The sequence below is a fragment of the Orcinus orca genome, chromosome 18 (assembly GCF_937001465.1).
Source record: "Orcinus orca chromosome 18, mOrcOrc1.1, whole genome shotgun sequence".
In the NCBI taxonomy this organism is placed as follows: domain Eukaryota; kingdom Metazoa; phylum Chordata; class Mammalia; order Artiodactyla; family Delphinidae; genus Orcinus; species Orcinus orca.
In genome coordinates, this window is record NC_064576.1 from 76,060,848 (window position 1) to 76,079,700 (window position 18,853).

The window sequence follows — 18,853 nt, forward strand, 5'->3', positions numbered from 1 at the left end:
CAGGCGCCAAACAAGGAGACCAGGCAGCTCAATGCTCAAAAGACCCAAACTCCCCGATGGCTTTCAGGGAAGGCCTTTTAAAGACAGGGGGAGGGGCTTGTGGAGGGCGTGATCAGCTCGTGGACGTGCTTCTGATTGGTTGGTGGTGAAGTGATTGGGAGTCAACATCATCAACCTTCTGGTTCCAACTGGTCTGGGGTCTCCATGCTTGTGGGCAGCATGCAGTTAACTGGTGGGGATTTCAGTATCTGCAAAACAGCTCAAAGGACATGGCTCAGAATATCATCTGTAGCCCTGGAGGAGGAACTAAAGGTCCTTGACTTTGTTTAATGGCTAAACTATTATTATTTTGTCTTGCTTGACTGTTTTCCTTTCCTTCTGCGTTTTCTCACTTCTCTGATTAAATTTACTCTTTGGAACTCAGGGAAGGCCTAGGAGGCTATAGTTTTTCTACAGACAAGAGGCAGGCAGGGGACTTGGTGGGGGTGGTCTGTTCCGGGAAGACCCCATAGAGTTCTGCTCGCTACAAAAGCTCTGTCCTTAAAGTCATTCATTCAACTAACACGTGTTGGGCATTTATCATGCCTGGTCTTTAGAATATGTAAGGGAATGAAATGGATGTAGATACCGACTTTTGTGACTTTTCCTTTCTAACAGAGGAAGACAGTACACAGTAAACATAATACATAACTAAATTATATGGTACCTCATGCAATGGAACAAAAGGAACAGTGGGCAGGAAAAGGAGGTGGGAGTGCGATGGGGTGTCGTAGGAACGTGTGTCACAGTTTTAAATAGGATGCTCAGGAAAGACCTCTTGGAGATGAAATTTGAGCAAACACTTGAAGGAGGTGAGTGAATTAGTCATAAGCTATTTAGGGGAAGAATGTTCCAGACAGGGGAGCACGTGCAGATCCCGTAGGTGGGCACTGCTTGGCACGTTCCAAGAACAGGGAGGAGACTGGTGTGCTGGTGGGGAGGGACTGAGGGCCAGGGAGTCGAAGTCATGGTTGAAGAGGAAGCTGTGAAGGGGATGGAAACCCACTGCAGGGGGTTGACACGGTCTGACTTACTTTGTAAAAGGGTCCCTCTAGCTGCTGTGTGAAGGGCAGGGGTAGAGGCGGGGAAACCCATTATGGTTTGCTGTCACAACCCAGGTGAGAGATGACGGCAGTTCTGGCCAGGAGGGCTGTGTGTAGGAGGCCCTTACCTGATGGCACTATGCTGGTTCATGTGTCAGTCTGTCCAGGGAGGCTGGGAGAATGTCCTGACCACCTGGCAGTGTTGGAATGTCATTTAAGATGAATGTGGACAACCTGATGAGGATCTTTCCAACAACCATCGGTTCCCTAACTCTCCAGTACCTCCTGGGTGTCCAGCAATTCAAGTTGATTCCAACACTAACGACCCAGAGTTAGCACAGACCCCACGGTTACAGGTTCAGTCCTGCGGGATTGCCTTCACTCGAGGTGCCAGCAGGGACGGGATCCCCGGGCTACCCCCACTACAAATTCAGGGATTCCCAGGACCCCCGCCCTCAGGTTCAGTAATTCACTAGATTGACTCAGAACCCAGAAAGCTCTTTACTTATGACTACAGTTTATTATAAAGAATACAACTCAGGAACAGCTCATGGCAGAGATGCATAGGTCAAGATTTGGGGGCAGCAGGTGTGCAGAGCTCCCGGGCCCTCTCCAGGTGCACGTCCCCTCCCAGCACCTCCATGTGCTTACCAGCCTGGAAACTCCTGCAGCTTGGTGGTCGTTCCAGAGTTCCCAGCTAAGTGTCATCATGTTGGCGCGATTGATTAAATCATTGGCCGTTGGTGGTTGAAGTCGATCTCTAGTCTATCTCCCCTCCCTGGAGATCAGAACGGGTCAGAAAGTTCCTACCCTCTAATCATGTGGTTGGTTCCTGGGGTGACCAACTCCCCTCCCCACCCCCGTCTGAGGCTATTTGGGGGCCCTGCCATCAGCATACAGAAAACACTCTTATCACTCAGGAAATTCCGAGAGTTTTACGAGCTCTGTGCCAGGACCCAGAGGCAAAGACCAAATATTTATTTCCTACTATCCCATAATCGAAGTAACAAAGATTCAGATGAGAGAGCAGAGGCCAGTCTTCAGGAGAGCAGGCAGATAAGCTGAGTCCAATTGTATGAAAACTAAGCCCAGACAGGGAAGAGCAGGTGCGCAGTAGAGGGCGAAGCAACCCTGCCAGCCCTGACTTCTGATGGAGTCATGGATTTGGTGGCAGTAACCCCGGAACAGAGCCAGGGAGGTAGAGTCCAAAGAAAGAACAGCGGATTAGCAATTATTCCGCACCTCCTAGGTTCCAATAGCTTGTGAGTATAAATAAGGTCAATTAATATTTACACCCATGTCTCCATAGCTTCAGAGCTTCACCTGTTGGTAAGACCTTAACCTCCATGCTCTTCTTGTTGGCTTAAATTCCTCCCCAGCTACATCTGGATGTCCTCCAAGCGGTGACATCTCCTATGGGCCCAGGCACGAATTTGCTCACATTCTTTCCACTTGAGCCTCTTGGTCAAGGGCACTTGTCATGACCCCTGCAGCTGGTGCCTCAGTAAGACTTTATCCCGATGGAACCCTTGGGACCAAAGTGACTGTCACCTGTGGATGGTAGGTCGGGAAGAGGAATGGCTTCTCCTCAAGCCCGTGCTGATTTTGTTTCCTAGGAAAGAGGCAGTGCTGCATGGACTTATTCCCATTCAGTATTTCAGGGCACTGGTCCTTCACCTTCTGTCCTCATAGGCTCCAAACCGGTCTTTCGTGTGTGGCCAGAGAGGGGAGGATGGTTCCCATCCTGTCCCTTCTGTGTCTTCTCTTTCCTCTCTTCCTTAGACACCTACATCTGCATCCAAACACAACAAGACCAACTCAACAAGCACCCTCCCAGCTCCTTTAGGAGAAAACAAATTGTGTAATGGGAAGAGTATAAACTTTTGAGCCAGACATAACTTGGTTTGAATCCCGTTTACTAGTCATGGAGCCTTGAGTAAGTCACTTCTTTTCATAATACGGGGAAGATAATGCCTATAATAATGTTAGATCAGAGACTGTGAATGTAAGACACTTGTGTAGTCCCTGATGTGGAAAAGGGCACCATTGCTCTCATCCCTCCATCCTCCAGAAACCAGCCCTGATGGCTCACCCACAGTCCAGAGCATCTGTCATCACGCAGGCGCCCCAGGAACGGTGCTGCCACCACCATCCCAGCCTAATGAGCAGCTGCAAAGCCGTCTTTCTTGTCCTTCTTGGTGGGTGGTGGGGATTTCTGGCCAGGGGCCCAGAGCAGGGTGGAGAGTGGGCCCATGGGGCAAAGGGAAAGCGTTGGTGTATGTGGAGGGGTGCTTGGGCTTTCTCCCTCCTTACCTGGAATTGACAGAAATCCTGTGCTTGCCCTTGGTACCCCTCTACCTTGTGATAAAAATTTTACCTCCACAGGTAAATTTCAGGCCTCCACAGAAGTAGGGGGAACTATTGCAATGAACATCCATATAGCCAATGGGCAGATTCAGTGATGGTTGAAATCCACCACATTTGTTCACGACCCTCTTTCTCTTTGCGTCAGTGTGTTAAAGCGAACCCTTAGACGTCTTATTTTTCCCTGGTCTTCGTGGCAGGGCCCTGGGTGTACAGCTGTGCCGGGGGGCACTTCTTAAACTGCAGGGTGGTCCTCCGAGGAGCCCCAAGGGCTGCTCCGCTCCAGGCAGTTTCCTCTGGGGGAAGGAGGGACTCGTGGGCGGAGCCGCGGCAAGTTCGGTGCAGTCACCGGAAGGCACAGATGGGAGAAGGGGAACAGTCACAGCCATAGAAACACGTGTGTTATTTACCATTCACGGCAGTTGGAATCATTGCCCTTTACACACTGCTTAGGAAGGTCCCCTTCGCTGAAAAATCGACTATAGCTTCTTCTTCAGAATAGTAGAAAGTTAACTTATTACCCAGCATGAAACAGGATTTTAAATTATCTCATTTACTGAATCTCCTGGGGAGGGGTGCTGGGGGAAGGGATCTCATAGAGAAGTGATAGCATAGAGTCAAATGGACTCGAGATGATTTTTTTAAATTAAGCAGTAGGCAAAACCATTTATATGTGAAACTTTAATGTAAATGGTTCTCATTTCTAGTCTGTTATGATTGAAAGCAGTAGCCATCGAAAAACAGTACAGAAACAAAACGCTAATTCTTTTCAGAGGCAAACTCAATCTGAAAGCTGCAGCACCTCCTAGACCAAGTAAGTAGGTTCTGTAGAAAAAGCCCTCAAAGAGTGAATAGGAAAATACAAAATCCCTAGAACAATCGTAGAAAATATAAAAGACAGAAAAGCTGGATAAGTGATTGCATGTGATTGTGACATCTCGCCTCTGAAGGCACAGCTAAACCATTTGACATTTTGACGTAACGTTAAAGTGCTACCTGCTCCCCACTGCCCACAAAAGGGAAAAAAACAGAAAGGAGTTGACCGTTCTGACGTTGCAAGGAAGTGGTGGCGGAGTGCAGAGTCCCGAATGAACGGATTTCAGGCAGTATTTAATTTGTTCCTTTCACCTGCATGGAGAAAGGTGAAGGCAAATGTGTTTTTTAAAAGACAGTGATGTGCTACAGACCCGTCACACACGTTTACCATACCTTTATTTTTAACTAGGGAGGGCTTAGCTTAAAACTTCAGTCGAGCCCCAGGAGGAGAGGAGAGAAGGTTTGCAAGGAGGACGCGTGTCTTGCAGATACCGTGTTAAGTACGGAGGAGGCAACTGATGGCTTCTCTGTCCACTGCTCACAGCCACTGAAAAAAGGCAAACACTGGGACGGCCATCTCTACGTCTGCACTTTACTAATAGTACCTCATCATATTCTTTGGATCCATAGGTCATGTTACAATAAGAGATAATTAAGAACCCTTGTTCCCTATTCTGGAACAGGAAATTTTGACCATACATTTTTAGAGTAAATACCATGAATGTTACCCAGTTTACTTACAATTATTTAGAGAAGGCTGCTCAAAGGGTTAGGTTAGGATTAGCCTATTCTTTCAATTCATAGCATGGATTCTCCCTGGATTGAGTTGTCTCAACCTTCTGCGTCCACTCAGTTGACTGGTTAAGCCGTGCCTAGCTGTTGGTGCTTTTTTTTTTTCCCACTTTAACATCTTTAAAACAGAATGTCCAGGGAAATGTGCAAAAAAGGTACCCCGATATGAGCATGGCTGCAGGGCTCTGGGAGGATGCGCAGGAAGGAGGGCGGGACAAGGCAGGAAAGGTGAGCCTGTCTCTGAAGCCTTTGAACTTGAAGCACTGAGTGTTGTTATGCTGGGGAAAGGCTCAGTCGTACTTCATTATAGATCAACTCGGTGGCAACAGGAAGGATTAGTCGGAGGGGAAACGATTTGGGGCAGTGAGAAGAGCTGGGACCCTGACCTAGTGGTCTGAGTAAAAGAGGGTAAGGGCCTGAACCAACAGGAACAGATGGAGGGACTGGATTCAAAAGGTGTTGATCAGTCGTGTCAGGATGGCCGAGCGGTCTAAGGCGCCAGACTCAAAAGGTGTTGATCAGGACTGAGCACTTCGACACAGTGGCCGACTGGATGTGTAAGGAGAGGGTTTGCAGAGAATGACCAGCATTTCTTTCTTGGAATATTTGTTTTGCATCTATAATATCTTTAGATTATTTAACCAAAAAGGGAAAATATTTAGAAAGCAAGAAAGTGACCAAAGGCTTACAAGACAAATACACATATAACTTTCTTTGCTAAGGACATTATGTGTTTTCTGAACTACATTCAGTTGCCCTTAATAGTTTTCCATTGATGAGTTTTTAATGTAAATTACTTAGCCATTATAGTTGTAAAGATTATGGAAATAGTGAACAATCATACGGTTTGTTTAGATTTAGATTTGGGTGAATTCTGAAAGAAAAACTGTACATTTGAATATTATTCTACCCTTTCTCTATTTAAAAATTTTGTCCCTGGTGCTTCAGAAATATTCATTTTTAGAAGCAGTCAGTAAATAGACATCTTCTTTTTCCATTTTATAACTATCTAGTTTATCCAATAAAATCCTATCAAGAGAAAATTTGAAATGGTTCGGGAAATGAGCAAAAATGTAGGATTTTAACAGATGAAGCGTCTGTTCAATTGCAGTAATCATGTAAAATTCAGTCATTTTGTTTTTTTATGGATTCATTCCCAATTTTCCTTAAAAAGCTCTCTTGACCTATTTTTAACTAGCATTTCCTTTGTGTCCCCTCCAGTAGTGGTTGCCTGCCAACTACTATCATTGTTCTCCAAACAGCAAATGCATGAAGCTGTTAATAAACCCTTCCGTGTAAGAAGGCTGTAGCATGCTCCTCGTTTTATATAAAGCAAAGGGAAAAAAACAGAACACTGTTTTCCACAAATTCACAGATCTGTAATTTTGTGGACACGGTTTCTATGATTCATATTTTCAAGTTACTGTGGTGCTGACTCTGCACAGAGATAAAACAATGGTCAGCTTTTGAAGTGATCATTCATTGACATTATTACTCCAAGTCCAAATATTTAGACATTAGATAAATAAGAACATGTTTTTCTATTTTTAAAAATCTTTAATGAATGTAAGCAAGAAATATTAAAAATAAAATACGACAAAATAAAAAAGATTCCATTTTTCATAAATTCATTTCTCAAATACTTCTGATCCAAAGGATGTTACTTTAATCAAATTATGGTCTAGGGATTCTATCTGAGACGCTGCTTAACAACTAAACATAGGGGAGTGTATTTTTACACAAGTAACTCAATTGGCTCTAATTAACTGAACAGAACTAGTGAATTGTAAAATATCACCCTGTTTGCTGTCTATATCTATATAGACATATAGATATGTCTATATCTCTATTCTGTAATTCATGCTTATATATTTATCACATTTATTTACTTATTTATCTTTAATTTTTATTGTACTGTAGTTGATTTACAATGTTGTGTTAGTTTCGGATGTACAGCAAAGTGAATCAGTTATGCATATACATATATCCACCCTTTTTTAGATTCTTTTCCCATATAGGCCATTACAGAATACTGAGTAGAGTTCCCTGTGCTATACAGTATGTCCTTATTAGTTATCTATTTTATGTATAGCAGTGTGTATATGTCAATCCCAATCTCCCAGTTTATTTCTCCCCCCACTTTTCCCCCGGTAACCATAGGTTTGTTTTCCACATCTGTGACTCTATGTCTGTCTTGTAAATAAGTTCATTTGGACCATTTTTTTAGATTCCACATATAAGTGGTATCGTATGATATTTGTCTTTGTCTGACTTTACCATATTCATTCAAAAGTGTTTTCCAGCATGTGTGTGAGGGCTTTTGTGCCGCCTACATCCAGCCAGACTATAAAATTGCCGTGTGCTTGAAAACACAAGATCGTAGTTAGCTCTTAGGAGAGATTTTAGGGCACTTTTATCCCTAAAGCATGCTGACTGTGTGAGATTTTTAGAATCTCAAGCAAAGTGTTTCCCCTTTACTTCAATTCTGGGGAGCAGCATAGAATAAGGAAGTTGAATGGAAACCTGGGTTCCAGTATTGACACTTGGCATTTGTAAGGAAATCTTAGACAAATTACTTGCCATCTCTGGGTCCTGAATCCTGGTTTATAAATGTGGTTGATAATGTCTTCTTTGTAGATTTACCTGGGAATGAAATATGACAGTGGGTGTGAAAGATTCAGCATGTGGTTGGTGATAAATGAATACAAATGAGTATTGTTCTAATCGGTGGAGTATTTTTCCTTAGAGTGAACCCCAAATCGGTCTCTGGAGCCACAGCAATTTTTATACATGAAAACCATTCTCTTATTTGAACAGTATAACATGTACCCTGGAGTCATGTTTTCCCCAGGATATAAACATCTCTATTAGCACCAATAACAACCCCATATGGGGGTATGGACAGGGTATGGGTTTGCACGGAGTGGGGTTAGATCTGGGCCCTGTGTGTGGTCTGGGGAAGTTATAACCTTTCTGAATCTCTTTTTTAAAAAAATCTGTAAAATAGAAATAAAAATGCCTCATAGGGCTTCCCTGGTGGCGCAGTGGTTGAGAGTCCGCCTGCCGATGCAGGGGACACGGGTTCGTGCCCCGGTCCGGGAAGATCCCACATGCCGCGGAGCGGCTGCGCCCGTGAGCCATGGCTGCTGAGCCTGCATGTCGGAGCCTGTGCTCCGCAACGGGAGAGGCCACAACAGTGAGAGGCCCGCATACCGCAAAAAAAAAAAAAAAAAAAAAAAATGCCTCATAGGATTTTAGGGAAGATTAAATTAGAAGTGTTTGGTGCCCAGTAAGTGTTTCATTATGGCAGGTATTATTATTATGGGTGGTTTTGAATTTCTCACCATCCCAATGACTGCTTTAAGTGAACAGTGGTCAGTGGTCTCTGTGATACGATCTTAGAGGCGGTTAGGTGACTCATCTTCCCAAACTCTGAACCTAGTGCCCACACAGCAACAGAAATATTCTTGAGAGACAGGAATAGGCTGCACTGCCTTCCTGCTGGAAGAAGCAAGTGGGGATCAGAGGAGACTGTGCCGTGGCATCGAGAGGGATACGTCTTGTTGAGAGTTAGCCCGTGTGCGTGGTCTTCTCCGAAGAAGGTTTAAAGAGACGAAAGAAAAATAAATTCTATCTAAACACACACAGACACAGGGAAACGCACCTGAAGGGAATCCCAGGGCACTTTGGAGTGGGACTCCTCGTGAGCAGGGGGGATGTGGCTGGCAGGGATGCAGATCTAGGACGGCGTGAGGGATGGAGCTGATGGGAGCTGACCTTGGGCACGCTTGGGAGCAAAGACGATGAAGCAGGAAAAGGAAGAACCAGAACTCAGTCCAGACACAGAATCAACCAGGAGGGCAGTCTCTTTCCTGACGGGAACTTGAGGCGGCCGTGCTCATCCAAGAAAACCTTTAATGGAAGACACCACCGTGACGCTCAGGAGCTTTCCTTTATGTTAGCACTTTCCCTTTCATTTTTTTTTTTTTTTTGCGGTACGCGGGCCTCTCACTGTTGTGGCCTCTCCTGTCGCGGAGCACAGGCTCCGGACGCGCAGGCTCAGCGGCCATGGCTCACGGGCCCAGCCGCTCCGCGGCATGTGGGATCCTCCTGGACCGGGACAGGAACCCGTGTTCCCTGCATCGGCAGGCGGACTCTCAACCGCTGCGCCACCAGGGAATCCCTGTCACGCATTTTTATTGTATGAATAAATGCGACCCTCCCAGGTCAGCGACAGCCCTTTTCACCTCACCGTAACCCTGAGGAAGGGTCGTACAGGTGAGGAAGTGAGCTCGGAGCGGTGACATCCCTCCCATGGAAAGGCGTGAGAGCGGGGCTGCAGGGGGGGTTGGGTCTGACCATCAGTTCACCTCCACACAAGGGGTGGAGGATGGAGACAGGTGGAAAGTGAAGAAAAGCAACTTGTGTAAATAAAGGACAAAACAGAAGGAAAATTATTAACTTCCTGAAAGAAAAGCACAATATCGATAGCTGGAAGAAACAGAAAAAAGGAAGAAGTGTATTAGAGTGTATTATGGTATTCGTTGCTCATACCATTTCCGTTTTTTATGTTCAATTTAATCAGTTTTATGATGGAGTGTTTTATAGGTTTATGTCGTAAGTTTCCTACCATTGTGTCTAGGGCCGAGACTCCATTAAAACACTCTAATTATTAACATGCAGTACATTTATTTTAATGAACATACTGCTATAGTTAGCTCACTCTATCTCCGTATTTTCTATAAAGCATTCCAAGAGGATGTTTAATCAAGGTCGTCATAATGGAAGAGGAATTCAGAAACCATATGTGGTTTTATTATTCCCTGAAATGGCTAATATGGCTCAAGATGTGTCACCTTTACAAACTCTGAGGGCCTGAGTCACTGTTTTCCTTTCTAATGCAAAGTTCTTTCGTATTACCCCATTGCTGTGTATAACCATGACTACACTTAAGGCCCTTCCTGGTTAATTTCACTTTGGCAAAGCTATCTTTGAATCATCTAGGATTTTTGGCAACCAAACAACTACCTCGCATTCACACTAACAATAGATTCAAAAGCATCATGTAAAGTCTATACAATCCTATTTTCTCAAAACTTTTACAGCAGTTTAGGGAATTCGTAGTCCCTCTTTGGAAGGAGGAAAGGGAGGAATGTTCATTCAGAAACGTGACATCATTTTCCAAAGCATGTTTAATGGAACTAAAAATAAAAGTTAAGGCACCGTCTCGTCTATCTCCATTTTCCTTCCTTGTGTAGAAGGGAAGAATAAGTGAGAATCTGAGATGATCATTCAGGCTTCCTGGGCCACCCTGACTCCCATCCTGAATGGGGTTTAAAGAGCCTTGCTGGATTTCTTTCACCTGTTGGCTAGAAACCAGATGCTCCAGTGGATTCTCATTCATTATGTGAAAATGCTGAGTCTAGAACCTCACCTTCAAGTTAAATGGATAATACTTTAAAAAAAAAAAAAAGATGGGAAAAGCTAGCATCTAGGAGCTATGTTAAAAATGAGCATCTTTATAAAATAAATAAGCCATGGGGATTTAAGGTACAGCATGGTGAGCACAGTTAATAATACTGTATTGTATATTTGAAAGTTGCTAAGAGTAGATCTTAAAAGTTCTCATCACAAGAAAAAAATTGTAACTATGTGTAGTGATAGATGTTAACTAGACTTATTGCGGTGATCATTTTGCAATATATACAAAGAGCCGATCATTATGTTGTACACCTGAAACTAATATTACATGTCACTTACACCTCAGAGAAATGAACAGAGGCATGGACTAAAATCTAACGCCTCCATTAAACAAAATTAATTTTGCTTAAATGCCAAAAAACAAAAACGAATATTAACATATTCTGTGCTAACTCCAGTTATTTTTCTTATCTGCATCAGATTGATTTATTTTCTGTCTCCTTTCATCAAATATTTTGTAGTTACTAACATCAGATAAACATGGAGATAGAAAGATGAGTAAGGCAATATTTCATAACTCAAGTCACCAAAGATGATCTTATGAGGAAGGCGGACTTGCGATGATTTAGAATAATTTCACTGAGGAATATGCAGGATGCCATGGGAGCATGTAGCAAAGAAGCCCTATCCTGTTTGAGATCATACATGTTGGTGACATGACTGCATAGATTCAGTTTTCCGAAGACAGTTTTTTTCCCTGTAGTTGGTTGATTCTTATTTGATCACATGAGTTTGGATGGCCAAGATGAACAGGCTTAGTAATCATTTCAACGGTGAATAAATAACTAAAATAGATTTTAGCTCTTTAGCACTTTTCATACATAGATATTGGAGAGGGAAGCATACATTTCCTCCACTTGGAATGTTAAGTAGATAACTGGTTGGGGCTAACAATGGCATCTTAGTGAAGTACACAGGTTTTCTTTTAGAGCAACATAGAGGGATCCAGAGGAGAGAGACAGAGAGAGTAGCAGAATAGAGAGAAAGAAGTTTGTACCATACCAAGTCTAATTTGAGATAAACTCATGATTGTTCCATTTTCCTTGTACACTGAGCTGAGCCTCAGTTACTTTCAATCACAAGAGTTCTAGCTGATACAACATTAGGACATTATCATTAGCTAAATTCCAGACTTTATTTGTAATCACTAGTTATCCACTAGTATCATTTTCCATTCCAGGACCAATCCAGGATACCATACTATATTTACTGAGCTTTTAAAGAACACTATAAAATATGTCAAAAGCATTCAGGGATAAGATATCATAGTCAAATCATTATTATTAACCCTGCCCTTATCCAAGCTCTCAGGTTCCTTTTAATCACGGCAATATGAGATTTCAGTGCCAAATTCTTTGATGTTCTTTGTCAAAGTTATAAGCAAATATATACAATTACAAATAAAATCAAAGTTATTTCAAAAAAAAAAAAAAAGTTAAGACACCGTGTCTCCATTGGCACAAAGAGAAGGGAAGTTCTGTCACTTGTCTGGCTTGTTGTATTGAACGTGGCTTGCCGGATAAGCTCTGCCTCACTGGTTGAAGCCCAGATCCTCCGTGCAAAGGATCACTGTGCGTAAGGCTTTGATGGTGGAGTTGTGGGTTCCATGGGGGAAGTCATCTAGAAGGTGAGCACCAGGCTTCCCAGCGAAGGATACTTGGGGTGCATCTGAAGGAGGAGTGGACATCGGGGAAGGAAGGGGAATACAGGCAGAGACCACGTGAGAGAGCTGGGGAGTTAATTTCATGAGGCTGTAGCACAGCCCAGAAGGGTAGGTGGGAGGGGTGGGGGAGAGTAAATTGGGGCGAGGGCGGGGAGTGAGAGATGAGCGTGACAAAGTAGAACTTGAATGTCCTTCTAAGGAGTTTGTATTTCATTCTGTTCCTGTATGTATCTGAGGGCAAAGATGTCAGTTCCGAACATTCTGGAAAAAGACTCAGAGCATCTTAAGAAGATGGTTAAATAGACAAACCACTGGACTCACCAGAAAAGTCAAAGTAGCCACATTCACAAATGTTTGTGCCCAGAGGGACTCTACACACTGTGGTACAGGGAATGCCTTTGCCTCCGCATCAACTACAATGTTATTATTTTTAGATATAATTCACATACCATAAAATTCACCTTTTAAAGGGTCCAACTCAGTGTTTTTAGGATATTCACCGGCAGTAGAGGCTGTGGCGGGCAGAGGGCAGGTGCTGGATGCCCCAGGAAAGCATGGAGACAAAACGAGTGGAAACCAGCAAGTCTGACTCAGGACGGTGGACTTCCCATGCTCCTTCAAGGTCAGGCGATCTGACGGAAAGCAGGAACGGGGGGAGGTTTATCAAACACAGAGGCTCAGTAACACAGGGGTAAGGAAGAGAAAGGTGACCGCAATCACCTGCCAGGCCCTCAGGGCTCAGGTCCACCCAGCCAAGTAGGAACAGACCACCCTCTTTCCTTTCCTGTCTCAGGGCTTTGGCCTGTGTGGGCTCAATCGCAGCTGACTACTTGGGGGAACAAGGAGAGAGGAGAACCGCCCCCACCCCACCCCTTCCCTCTAGGAAGGCTCTGACCACCCGCCTTAGTGTGGGGTGGTGCTGGCTTCAGTGAGGAGAAAACTGACCCTTCGAATGAGGATTGAAGGTTGAATTTTTATGTAATGATTTTGGCTGAACTTCTTCCAATCATAGAATTGAAATAACTAAGTGACCTCAGGACTGCCATTATATTAGAGTGAGCAAAAAAGTCATAGGATCTGCCCAAATTCCCATCCCAAGGCCAAGAAAGATTACTTGCACGCAATATCACCCCTACCCCATCCTTCAGAAAAATGTACCTTGGTATGTTACTACACGGCATCTTTTAAAATCTTATCAGTTGCGCTGTTTTCTAAGATTTCTGCAGATTATTTGAACATAATTTTGCCATGTAGACTAGAGCAATGCTGCGGGCTGATCCCGTGATCACTCACAAATCCCTACGATCTTGCTGGAACCTACTATGGAGGCTTGAAGAGCTAAATAAACCCGTGGAAACTCCATATCCAGAAAGTTCCAGAAAGCAAAACGTGAATTTGCCAGGAGCCGGCAACTGCTTACAGAGCATGTACATTGTAGTAGGTATTATACGTAACCTGTAGGTGATTCAAAGTACGCAGATGTGTGTAGGTTATATGCAGATATTATGGCGTTTTATATAAGGGACTTGAGCATCTAAGGATTTTGGAAACCACGGGGGTCGTGGAACCAATCCCCCCTCCCTCCTGCTCCTTATACCGAGAGACAACTGTGTTCACTTTCCTTCCTTCCTAGCAGCTATGAGGTGGCCATGTGATAAACTTCTGGCTAATGAGAGAGAAATAGAAGTCTGCTGGGAAAATTCTTCTTTTCCCATAACACAGACAGGATGGGTGTCTTCCCTCTTCCTTCTTCCTACACTGAATATGGACATATTGGAGCTGTATTAGCCATTTTATGAGAAGGAGAGAAGGTCCCCACGTCACTGGGGTGCTGGTCCTGACACTGCAGAAGAGCGGTCTTCCTCTGCACGTGAGAGAAAAACAAACCCTTATCAGTTTAGCTACTGCTAGTCAGGTAGTCAGTTACTTGCAGCCAAAAGCATTTTGAACAGAAATAAAAACCAAAATGAAACCTTATTGACTGATCTTAGGAGTGGAGTGAATATCCACCTATATGCAGTCATTCATTTAACCCCAAACGCCTGAGTAACATTTGTTGAATAATTCTGTGTGCTGGCCCTTAAGATTCAAGGAAAAATGCATTGCGATGAATAGAAATGAAATATGATTAATAAAAATGTGATCAGCGCTATAGCACCAATGTGAATGTACAATGTTCAGATTATACAGAAGGAAGCAGCCTGGAAGGGTTGAGGAAAGCTTTGAGAAGTGGTGATTCTGGGACTATGACTTAGGGACTTCTCAGATGGAGAGGGGTGGGTAGAGGATGCAGGCAGGTGGGACAACGCAGGTGGAGCCCACGAGGAGAGCCAGGCAAAGTGAAGTGACTGCATTTTATAAATATTGTAGTTTAACTCTGAACAGTGCTGGGGCTTTGGAGTTGCACGACCTAGGTTCAAATTCTCGCTCTCCCATGATCTGTAAGTAAGATATTTAGTTTCATTTTCCTTACCTGACAGTTGAGGTTTTTATGTACTTCACGGCATAGTTGGAAAGATCAAATGAGCTGAATCACAGAAGGTTTTTAGTGGGTGCCTGGCACGTAGTGAGTATTCCATGAATGTTACATATTAGTATCAGCTGGTCTCGGATACAGGCTATAATATGGTTGGCAGGGTGGCCTGAGAAGACTCTGAGAAGGTTGATTGGTGCTCAGCTGTGATGAGCCTTGTATGCCACGCTGAATAGCTTGACCCTGGATCCTACAAATTCCTGTAGGCTTTGGAGCAAAGAACTAAGTCAACAATGGCCTCCCTGGTGTCAGGTCCTATGGGCACTTCAGCTACTTGGCATTGCTGACGCCCTTTTTGAAGCTTTTTACTTAATCTCATGGATACAATTTTTCCCTCGGTTTTGTTCCTAGTTTAAGTCTTGTCTCCTTAAGTCACCCTCAGTTCTGCTGCCTGAGGAATCTTTGTAAACTGTAGCTATGATCGCCTAACCTGATTAAAATCTGAAAGGGGTTCCCCATCCCCTCCAGTCACTCCATATGTGGCATAGAGACTTCACGACCGCGTGGTCATATTTTTTATGCCCCAGCATGAATTTTGCCCTCTGACCTTTTCGTAGGGAACTATTAGAAGTTCCTCAGCTTTATTGCTATTTTTGACTCCATGATTTGCAGGTGCTGTTTTCTCTCCCTTAGAGATCTTTTTCCTCTCCCTGTTTCGTTTATGGTTTGACTTATTCTTAAGGACTTCGCTGAATGGCATGCCCACAATGTCCTCATCTTTTTATTTCCAAGCTAAACAGCCCTGTGCTGACTCATGAAACAAAGGAATAATGATTTGTTATACTTTTGTCTTTGTGTAAGTGGAGAACATTTTCCAGAAGGGGCTAATTAATTGTTTCCCTCTGATCAAAGATATGCTATCAGGCGCATACCAGTTTGTGAAATCACAAAGCATTGTTTCAGGGGAAGTTAACCTGAGCCTGGAGCTATGCTTCTAAACTGCAGTGTGAGATTGCAAATGGACCAGAATAAAAATTTAATAAGAGTTTTTACCCTGGATTGGACTGGCATTTTGATGATTACCCTGGATAGGATTTTCAGTGACTAAAACGTGTCCATATTAGGGACTGGAAGATTTTCATCATCTAAGAGTGATGGGGAAGCTGGGGCCCATGCAATGCCAGATTACGTCATCCAGGGAAAGAGAGAGAAAGCACCAGGGCAAGTTAAAACAGGGGTCATGAGAAGGAATAACATTGTTCTCTGCGTCCTGCTGACTCCAGCTTGTCCAATAAAACAGCTTCATTTGCCCGCCTCTATAACTGAAACAGGCTCAGAGGGTGGTCCCATGACCCCCTCCTATCTTACTGATTTGGACTCGTTCTAAAAGAAAGGACTAAAGCTTCGGCTTCTTGCTGTTCTGCATTTGATAATAGGTTCCTACAGAATGGATATAAGGCTCAGCTTAACACTTCTTAGAATACGTTTTGCAGATTTCCTTCTTATCATACGTAATGGTGACATTTCACGAACAGATATTCAACAGTTTCGAAGTCTGTGCACTTTTGAAAAATTAAAATACCCATACTTATTAAAAATTAAACTACCGTACTTATTCATCGGGTTAAGTAGCCTAAGATATTTCTTCTCAATGGAAAGTTAGGCAGTTAATAGAAATGAGATTTACACAGTGATAAAAACATTGAAAACTACTATGTGTTCATGGTATAATTACCATCATATTAAAAACCCTTAAATTTATGGCCGTGTATAAAATTGTTGTTTGTATTAAGGTTGGTGTTAGAATTATGAATAATGTTTGAGTTTACACTTTTCTGTATTTTCCAGATATTTATTCATTCCTTCTTTTCCCTCTCTCCCTCTTTTCCTCCCTCCCTCCCTCAGTCCTTCCTTCCTTTCTTTGTATATATTTACTGAGCACCTATTCTGTGTTAGGACCTTTTCCAGGCCCCGGGAAGCCACCAGTAACAGGAGACACTAATTCCAAATCTGAGTTTGTGTTGGGTTGGGCATGGATCAGAGAGAGAACTGGAAGAGGGGGAAGAATTAGGCAGCGACACCAAGTGCAGGTGAAAGAGGAGGGGAGTGTGAGCTGCACCAGTTCTCTGCCCCCTTTGTAAGTTCTCTTTGGATAAGCTCATCTTCCTGTGTTTCACCCAGGCCTCTGCTGTCACTTCTTAGGAAGAAGTTCTGCGACCATCCGAGTGCCTTTCCTGTCCCATCTTGCACTGCCCCGACGCCCTCCCCTCACTTAAACAGAACTGGCTGACCTCATAGCGTGAATTTATGTATCATTTGTCCACTTGTTTATTATTGTCTTCTTCCTCAAAATGTAAGCATGAGATAGGGACTCTGTTTTGTTCATTGCTATATTCCTGCAGTTTAGAAGTGTGTGCCTCTAAAACACAGGAGAGGTTTAACAAACGTCAACAGAGTGATTAAAAGAATGATTCCCTAATCTATATCCTTAGCTTTGACACCTCGCCTGAGTTCCAGATTTGCATTCCCCGTGCTGACCAACCCTTTAAAGGATATCCTGAGTGTACTTTGAACTCCAGGTGTTCAAAGCTTTTTGTGATCAGCCTCCTTCCCCAGCCAAATCTGCTTCACTTCTTGTGAAATCCTCTCCCTTCAGATCATTTCTTTGTCTCTCGAGTCTTCACTGTGCACCTTTGTTCCTTTGCCACTACACCCTGTTTGCCTGGCTCCTTAAGGAAATCAGAGATCTGAGGGTTATCAAAGGATTGAGGTGTGAAAGATTTGTCCTGGCACTTTAGCAGAGGGCTGAGCGCTCACAGTCTTTCCACTTGTTGATATTCTAATGCACTTGCTTGTATGGCCTCGTCTGATTGAAGAAGTGAACGTGAACGTTCATCCGTTAGGGTTTTCTGGCCTGATCTTTATACTGAATTTGCATGTTCTCCTGTAATTGATTGAACATACTTACTTGTTCCAAGTAGGGAAAAACCTGCATGACTTATAGCAACTTCACTTTTAAATACGGTTGGAAGGAAGGGATGGAACAGCTGTAAGGGTGTTTTGTATCTTTATTACTGATAGTGAGTTCTGAGTAATATTATCTGGGTAAAATTGAAAAACAGTATTTAATACCATTTTTGGGGTCAACACTAAAATTTAATTCTATTAAGGGTATTTAAACAAGAAGCACACAAGTTTACCTGTTCACGACAGAGCCTTTGAGTTGCCTGAGTAGACGTTGCCTTTTTTTTTTGCAATGTGTCTCTTCCACACCTACGAGAGACTTAGCCGGAAGAAAGGACTGACATGTTCTGAAGCGTCAACAAGCCACATACACTTTCCAATTACAAGGCAACGTTAGTCACTCTGGGGCGATTCCATCAACTCTGAGACTCGTGCTTCTGATTTCAAGGAGCTTGCAGGTGTGATGGGAAACGGGCCACAACAACGGAAGACAATATTGCCAAAATAAGTTGCATATGTTTTAACGCGTCATAGGATACGCTCGCGTGCATTCTCATCTATCACTTTCCTGCTGGCAGTCCTTACTCCATCAGGAAACCGAATCATCGATCCTCCTTTTGTACCTTAAAAACAAAGAGGAAACGAATCCGCGGGGACACTTTTCTGCGGCCGCCTCGTTCCCCGCCGGTGCCCGAGAGGCCACCGTCAACCTCATTTGGAGATGCTTCCAGAGACTCAAATCACTACGGTTGAAGGAGACGTAGGCCATGCAGGTCTAGTTCTGCATGTCCTGGCACTTCTGAACTCGGTCAAGGAAAACACAAGTCTTCTGTAAACCTGCGTCCCGCGTTTCCAGCGAAGTGTTGCTGGCGGTCCCTGCCTGGCATTGTCGCAGACGGAGGGATGGCGGGCGGGGGCGGGGCGTGAGGGAGGGGTGGGGCCAGGGAGCTTCTCAACTACAGATCCGGGTGGGGTGGAGCCTGTAGGCGTGTCGAGTCCTGATGGGCGGGGCGGGGCCTGAGGGGGGCGGGGCCTGGTGGGTATAGGGTCTCCTCAAGGAAAGGTGAGGGAGACGCAGGGCTTGACGGGAGGGGCATCTCCTCCGGAACGGTCCATGGGGGCGGGGCCTTCGGATGGGCGGGGCCCGGGGCCTGGGGCAGGGCCTGCGGGTGGGCCTTACGCGCAGGCCAGGCGTCTCCTCAGCTAACGGTCCTGGCG

General features: G+C 44.2%; 1 protein-coding gene and 1 long non-coding RNA gene across 5 annotated transcripts in view; one reads left to right on the forward strand and one right to left on the reverse strand.

The window, feature by feature from the left end:
* Positions 1-18,853, forward strand: part of SACS (sacsin molecular chaperone) — an 83,538-nt gene that overhangs the window by 18,426 nt on the left and 46,259 nt on the right. The gene's annotated exons all lie outside the window — the stretch shown is intronic.
* Positions 754-18,530, reverse strand: LOC117197435 (uncharacterized). The gene is made up of 3 exons (XR_004478066.2): positions 17,872-18,530; positions 12,648-12,830; positions 754-7,697 (listed from the first exon to the last, which is right to left on the reverse strand). It is a non-coding gene; the product is annotated as an uncharacterized LOC117197435 (long non-coding RNA).